This window comes from Acinonyx jubatus, chromosome E4 (assembly GCF_027475565.1).
Source record: "Acinonyx jubatus isolate Ajub_Pintada_27869175 chromosome E4, VMU_Ajub_asm_v1.0, whole genome shotgun sequence".
In the NCBI taxonomy this organism is placed as follows: domain Eukaryota; kingdom Metazoa; phylum Chordata; class Mammalia; order Carnivora; family Felidae; genus Acinonyx; species Acinonyx jubatus.
Genome location: NC_069395.1, coordinates 411,151 through 416,958, shown reverse-complemented (window position 1 = coordinate 416,958; position 5,808 = coordinate 411,151). Strand labels below are relative to the sequence as shown.

The 5,808-nt window shown below is 60.8% G+C and overlaps 1 protein-coding gene across 2 annotated transcripts in view; it reads left to right on the top strand.

Moving 5' to 3' along the window:
- Nucleotides 1-3,349: 3,349 nt before the first annotated feature.
- GATAD2B (GATA zinc finger domain containing 2B) overlaps nt 3,350-5,808 on the top strand; it is an 86,076-nt gene continuing 83,617 nt past the window's right edge. Inside the window, exon 1 of one of the 2 annotated variants that reach the window (XM_053209341.1) lies at nt 3,350-3,485. The gene's annotated coding sequence lies outside the window, so the exon portion shown is untranslated. Of the gene's footprint in view, nt 3,486-3,871; nt 4,053-5,808 lie in introns of those variants that run through there. The other variant, XM_053209340.1, reaches the window with a different exon arrangement.

The window sequence follows — 5,808 nt, the reverse complement described above, 5'->3', positions numbered from 1 at the left end:
CTTCTGCGTCTTGTTTCCTGGATCTGGGACAGCAGCGGGGGATACCTTTTCTTTTTCCCCGACTGCACATCTTCCTTTCTGCTTCTCCATCCCTTTGCAGCCTCTGGGGTGGCCGGCTTTCTGGGACCAGGTCTGGTGCCGGTCCCCTGGGGCCCCGGGAGCTCTGAGAGCAAGAGAGGGGGGAGTCTGGCGCTGGCCGTGGTGGTGCCAGTCCGTGTGGCACTTCCGGCCCTCCCACACAATCGCCCCCTTGTCCCTCATTTGTACCCCACACAAAGGCTCCATTCTCCGGGGGCCTTGAGCTCATCCCTGCCTCCTTTCCCTCTCGGCTTCTCCAGCACCGCCCCGTAGGACGGCCCTCTCCCTGGTAGTTGGTGTTGGCCCTCTCATCGCCCTGGGCGCCCTGGCAGTGGTCCTAGGCCGCTTCAGCTGCTCTAGCCCCGGTTCCTCTTCCAGCCAGGGTCCCAGCCTGGGGACGGCGCCAGGAAGACAGGGGCGAGGACTGAGGCGCTCCCGGCACGTGGGCAACAGGGAGCCGGGCCGCCTCGGAATTCTCCCTTAACCGTACGATGAAATAAATTCCGGAAACAATAATTACCAAAGGGAATTAGCCAACAAAACAAATGCCTTGGGTCCTTCCCCGGAGGGCAGGAGTGTCAGCGGAGGAAGTAATGCAAATTCCTGGGAGTGGAGAGAAGTACGATCTCTAAATTCTGGAAGCTTCAAGCCACAGGACCGACCCTTCCCCATCCTGTGCCAAGCGTGGTAGGTGCTTTTCCAGGGCTCTAAAAGAGCTGCACAGGAGGGAAGCAGGGGCTTAGGAAATGCCATCAGTCTTGCCGGGGACGAGGAGATGCCTTCTTCAGTGAGGAACCCTCACGTCACCCCAGCTTCTGACCAGACCTCATCTCCCACAATCGACCTCTCCCTGTGTCTGCAGGGGAGCAACAGCCTTTCTGAAATACACGTTTTTGTTGAGTGTAGAGTGTCCAGCAGTGTGCTGAACCGTCTGGAGGTAGAGAGAGAACTTTAGGGCTCTGTCCCTACCTTACAAGAGCATACAATCTCATTGGTCTAGAGTTCCCCTTGACTCACAATGATAATCATCCTTGTCTCCAGCTTACACCTCTCACCTATGGGCTTCCTTCTAGACACCTACAGACAGATGGGACAGGACTCCAAAGTTCTTCAAACATGAATATCGAAATTCCAATAGCAAAGTACTCACTATGACGTCCGACAACTCGGTCCTGTGGCCTAGGGAGCTGTATGAGGGGAAGGATATGCCTAAATTACCTGGCTCAATTTTCTCCACCCACACTTTAGAGCAAGTAGGCTTGAGTGTGACAGAATTTTAATTAAATCTTGTCTCTGCCATTTACTAATTGTATTATATCAGCCAAATTAACTGCTGTGCCTCATTTTTTTCCTTGCCTGCAAACTGAGATTATTCGTCAAGATTAGTTATATAAACCACATAAAGTGCTAAGCACGCTCCGTAAATGCTAGCTTCAAAAAGAGAACGAACAAACAGGCAGTCTGCAGAGGGAAAGGTCAGGTCCGCTCCAACAGTGAGCCCTTGGAGGACACACGTCTTCCTTGGAGTTTGAGCACTCTAGATTCAAAGTCCCCTCCACGGTCTTTCTGTTGAAAGGTATCTTTGTCAGGCCCGGCATCTTCAGCCACCATGCTCCCGGAGTCTGCTCTCGGCCAGATGGCAGAGAACGGGCAAAACAGGTTAGGGAAGGCCTGCGCCTTCAATGAGGGCTGTGACTTTGTCACAATTCTCCTGGATCCCCAGCACATGACAGGCCCTCTGTCTTGTATGTTAAGTAACTGAGGCAGCGAAGCCATCAACATGAGAAGCAATTTTCAGTGCAGAGCAAGGTGGGAACAACAGGTAGACAGCAAGAGAAGCTGAATTTAGAGCTAAGAGGGTGGCAGTGAGGAAAACTCTCACAATAGTTACCATTTACTACGTTCACTAAGTGCTTACTATATCCTTGGCACTGTTCGGAGCATTTTAAGTGTACTATTTTTTTGTTTTTAATTTTTCAATGTTTATTTTTGAGAGACAGCGCGAGTGGGGGAGGGGCAGAGAGCGAGGGAGACACAGAATCCAAAGCAGGCCTCCAGGCTCTGTGCTGACAGCTCAGAGCCCAACGTGGGGCTGGAACCCACAAACTATGAGAACGTGACCTGAGCCCAAGTCGGAGGCCCAACCGACTGAGCCACCCAGGCGCCCCTAAGTGTACTATTTTGAAATCCTCCCAAGTACCCTATGAGCTGGGCGCTCTTCTCAGTACTCTCATTTTACACATAGGGAAGACTGGGGCATAGAGAATAGAGATTAAGTCACTTGCATCCAAATCCTACAGCTGGTGAGAGGTATACAGCCCAGGCAGCCTGACTCCAGAGACCACGTTCTTCATCTGGACCTTAGGAGCCAGAAATTTAAGAATGGGCGCACCCCTTTGCGTGGGCGTCCAGGGTCCACCTAGCTTCATGGAGCATCCTCCACCAGTTTCCTTTGCCTTGATTTCTAAAGGATTTGAGGGGCTCCTGGGTGGCTCGGTCGGTTAAGCGTCTGACTTCAGCTCAGGTCATGATTTTCACGGTTCCTGGGTTCCAGCCCCAGAGCCTGGAGCCTGCTTCAGTTTCTGTGCCTCCCCCCGCCCCCTCTAAAAAATAAACATTAAAAAAAAGTAGCAATAAAGGGTTTGAAAAGGACATTCTAGTGCTTCTGGAGCCAGTTACCCCTGGTTTCAAACCACTGCCTCCTCCGTAATTAAATGTCCGACCTTTGCAGGTAACTCAACCTCTCTGAGCCCGACCCTGATGTACGTGGGTTCAGGCTTCAGCCCTGCCACTTAGCACGGGTGACTTTGGGCACGTTATGTCCCCGCCTGTACACTGGAGACAACACTATCTCCCTGGAGAGTTAGGAGCAATCAATGAATCAGTCCGCGGAAGGCCCAAAAGAGTAGGTGATGAGCCCGTAGCGCAGCGCTCGCCAGCGGCTCCCCGGCACCCTGACTCCGGTCACTGGATCCCGGTCCTCGAGGAGCTCGAGAACCGCTCCGACAGTTGAGCTGCAGGCAGGGAGGCCGGCTCGAGGCGCCGGGCCCAGGCGCGACCCAGCGGACGCAGCTCCTCGCGCCGCGAGCCCCGCCCGCCCCTCGCCCCGAGGCCCCCGCACGCCGGGCCGCCCCGCGCCGGGCACCGCCGGCCCCGGGAGGCTCGAGGCCTGGGCCGGACGCGGGCAGGCCACGCCCCGCGCGCACAGCCAGGCCGGAGCGCCCACGGCTACTGCCCTCGTCAAATTCCGGGATTCTGTCGCGATGAACCACCACCCACCGCGGAGTCTGGTGCCCGCTCGCCGGCCTCCATCTTTGGAGTCGGAAGAATGAGAGCGGGCCGAAGGGGAATCCCGGTTTAGGGAGCCTGCGGTACGGCGGCTGCCTGGGGACCAAAACGTCTCTGAGGTAAAGTTGCAGCCTGAAGCGATTTTTTGACCCCCGACACTTAATGGGCTGCTGAAGACCCGGATGTGTCTGGGACTGGCCGAGGTACCCATTAACGCGCCCCCGCTAGACCATCCCCCTCCTCCGTTTAGGATTGGGTATTACGTACGCCAGTCATCACTTCTCCAGCCACTCACTCCTCAAGGGTGGGGTGTAGTCCCAGCATCCCGTCTCCTATTGGTGTGGCCGAGAAGAAGAGGGCGGGGAGGCCGGCTTAGGTCGCCCAATGGGCGTCGTGGCGTGTGGGGAAGGCGGAGCCGAGGCGCTTGGCAGCTGCCCAATCAGCGTCCTTGTTTGTGTGGTGCCGCCGCCGGTGCAGCCGCCGCCGCCGCCGCCGCCGCTGCCCCCGTCTGTACCGCAGTGTCTGCTCCGCCCGCCCGCCCCGGGCCGGCCCGCCCCCCTCCCCCGCCCCCGCCCCCGGTCCCGTCGGCGGGGCCCGGAACCCACTGTGCCGCCGCCTCCCTTTTTCGACGCCTCCGCCGCCGCCTGAGGAGGCGAGCTCGCCGGGAGTTACACCGCCACCGCCAGGTGAGGAGCTTTGGCCTAGGCCCGCCTGGCCGCCCGCCCGCCCGGGGGCGGTGAGCAGCGAGGACGGCAGGGAGCCGGGAGGAGGAGGCGGCGGCGGCGGCGGCGGCGGCGGCGGCCGCGGAGGTGGGGGAAGGGAAAGGTGGAGGGCGGGGGAGGGGAAGCGCCCGCGAGCCGACGCCCGCCCGCGCGCCCCCGCCTCGCGTCCCCCTCCCCCGCCCGGCCCCGCGCGCCCCCGCCTCGCGCTCCCCTCACCTCGTCCCCTCCCCCGCCCGCGCGCGCGCCCCGGCCTTTCCCTTCGGCCTCGCGCGCCCCCGCCTCGCGTCCCTCCGTTCCTTCTGCTTTTACTCTCTCTCCCCTCCCGCGCGCCCCGTTTCCCCCGCCATCCTCGCTTCCACTCCCGGCCTCCCGCCCGCCATGCGTCCCCTCCGCTCCTCTCTAGCGCCCCCCCCGACCCTCTCCGCCCCCGGGGGCGCCCTCGGGGCGTGGGGGCCGCTCCCCCGCGCGCAGGGCCGGGTCTCCTGGCCGCCCGGGCCCCCGGGGGGTCCGCAGGGTGCGGGCGGCGCGAGGGTTTTTCTTTATGTAGGTGAAGGGCTCGGCAGCGCGGAACCTGGCTCCTTTATTCCGTCGCCCTCCCGCCGGGGAAGGGAATTGTCCCCGCCCGTGTGGGCGCTTCTCTTCTGAGCTGAGTAGCGACTCAGCTGCCCCTGACCCCGCGGGGCTCCCGGGACGCCCTGCGCGTGCATCCCAGCTCGGCGCCTGGGGGTCGTCGGGACTGGGACCGGCCCTCCCCTAGCCACTCCGGGACCTAGCGTCCTTTCTGCCGCCCCGCCCGCGGCTGCCCCGAGGAGCGAGCCCCGCTGTGGGCGCCCAGCGCCAGCCCGGGACAGCCTTCCCCTCCGTGAAGGCTTGCTCGCCTCTTCGCACTCTTCCCAGACACAAGGTGTTAGCGCCCAGGGCTGGCGCCGCGGTGGAGACAGAGGCCCTGATGGCGGGTGGGTGGCATGTGCGTGTTCGCCGAGCCAGCTCTCAGCCTTTTCTTCTGCTGTCATCCGGAGAACCGGGAGTTTTCTCGTTTCCGATGCGTGGTGGTGCGGAGGGCTTTTGTGTGCGCGTGGGAGAGCTGGGGGACGCTTACTATATGTTTCGGCGAAGGGGAGGCCACACTGCAGCGCGAGCTCTGGGTAGCAGCAGCTGGGGCAACGCGGTTTGCACAGATCCGCGGGGAAGAGCTGGGGCTTTTGAGTGTTTGAAACATTTTTATTTCTAAGAATTTAGTTTTGGATAGACAGTGCGTGCATGTGATACAAAGTGAATTCTTCCCTTCCGCCTGTGCTTCTTCGCAGTCCTCCTCCCCGTCCACTGCTGTCCCATTGTTTTCTGGCAGCAGCAGCGGTGTCTGTGTGTTGGAGGTTAGTTAACCTGTTGGGGTGTTGAGTGCTGACTGCACTGCTTTCTCTGGGCTGCACTGACCTGAACTCTTCCTAGAAGTCTCCTTCACGTGCTTGGTGCCGGAGCCCTGCGGATAGAGTACCGTTCTGGAGTACCATTCCCGTCCGCGCCGCGCCGGGTGAAGGAGGCTGCCTCTGGGGCTGCTGCAGGTGGTGCTGGGGAGGGCTCCGGTACGTGTGCAAGGAGGGCCCCCCATCTGTGCCGCTCCTTTGGTGACGACACCTAGTCACCGTTTGGGGATGGGCTGGGCCCAGCGTCCTCTTTCCTTGGGCGTTCTGAGCGGGTAGGTCGCCGGCGTACCGATGTG